Consider the following 1,749-nt stretch of genomic DNA (forward strand, 5'->3'; position numbering starts at 1 on the left):
ATGTTGGGGAACTGAATAAATAAGTAACAGTATGAAAAATCATCATAATATTTAAACATTTCTCTTGAGATTTCATGTAGATCCATATATTATTTAGAAGTGTGCTGTTTAATCTCCACATATTTTTTGCTTTGTTTTTGTATTTGTTTAATTTTTATCATTTCTCCTATTTGGTGTCCTCTGAGCTTCTTGGATCTATGGTTTGGTGTTTGACATTAATTTGGGGAAATTCTCAGCTGTTAATGTTTCAAATATTTTTTTCTGTTTCTTCTTCCTTCTCCTTTTGTAGTCTCATTATGCATATGTTACAATTTTTGACATTGTCCCACAGTTCTTGGATATTCTGTTCTCTTTCATAGTCTTTGTTTTTATTGCTTTTCAGTTTTGGACGTTCTGTTGAGAAATCCTCAAGCTTAGAGATTCTTTCCTCAGCCAATCTAGTAATAAGCCCATCAAAGGAATTCTTCATTTCACTTACATGTTTTGATCTCTAGCTTTTTGTTGTTGTTGTTTTGTGCTTTCTTAGGATTTCTATCTCTCTGATTACATTGTCCATCTGTTCTTACATGCTTTTATCCACTAGAACTCTTAGCATATTAATATTAGTTGTTTTAATTTTCTGATTTGAATATTCCAACATCCCTGCCTTGTCTGACTCTGATGCTTTCTGTTTCTTCAAGTTGTGTTTTTGTCTGTTGGTATGTCTTGTACTTTTTTCATGGTATCCAAATATGATGAAAGGAGCTGCTATAAATAGATCAGTAGTAATCTGGTGGTGAGGTATGAAGGGAGAGGAAGCATCCTATAGTCAGACTTTTAGTGGACTGTGAACTTCACAAGTGTTTCTTTAGTGATTTTTTTTTCCTCTTAGGTGGGACAGGATGGCTATAGTGGGTTGGACTTGTGTATTTCCCTTTCCCCGTGTCAGTTAGGCTCTGATAATATCCCAGTAGGTTAGACTCTGGTTTCATCTGAAAGCAAGCCTTGTTTAGAAGAACAAAATGTTCTGGTGTTCTGGGGTATTTCAAAAAGGTAACTTTCCCCTTAGCCCAGCTGAAAGCACAAGGGGATTCCCCCCCCCCCTTTCCTTTAGGATTCTATTCTAACCCTTGGAGGTAAATCTCACAGTATTGTGGAGACCTCTGATGACTGGGTCCCCAGAACTTTTTAACTCTCAGATTTGTCCATGTTGAGGTTCTAACAATTGGTTAATTGTAATTCTGGTTTTCCTAACCCTGCATTGGCTCCCATTGACATTGCAGCTCATAAACCACTGCTCTGTTAAGCAGTGATTTTCTGTATGTATTGCCTGTCTCTCCAGTCTTGGAGGCAGTGCTTTGCCCTGGGTTCTTCCCTCTAAGGATCCAAGAGGAGTTGTTGATTTTTGACTCTGTTTGGATTTTTCCATGTTGTTAGGATGGAGTGGTGACTTCGAAGCTCCTTACATGGGGAACTGGAGACCAGAAGTCTTTCTTATCTTTTCCATAAAAATATTGAACAGGATAGGATCAGGAACAGAGTATTATGGCTGCCCATCCAAAGACTTCTCTCTCTTGGTCAGACAAATTGTATTAATAAATCTTCTTGCTACTAGATTGTTTAACCACTTACTAATCAACATAATTACCATGTCCATACTCCTCCATATGTAATTTTTATAAATATATCATGAGAAAACTTATCAAATGTTTTATTGAGTTCCAATTTTATACTAAACACTTTTTATTCCTTATCTCTAGTAACCTCCTT

Source organism: Halichoerus grypus, chromosome 5 (assembly GCF_964656455.1).
Source record: "Halichoerus grypus chromosome 5, mHalGry1.hap1.1, whole genome shotgun sequence".
Taxonomy (NCBI): domain Eukaryota; kingdom Metazoa; phylum Chordata; class Mammalia; order Carnivora; family Phocidae; genus Halichoerus; species Halichoerus grypus.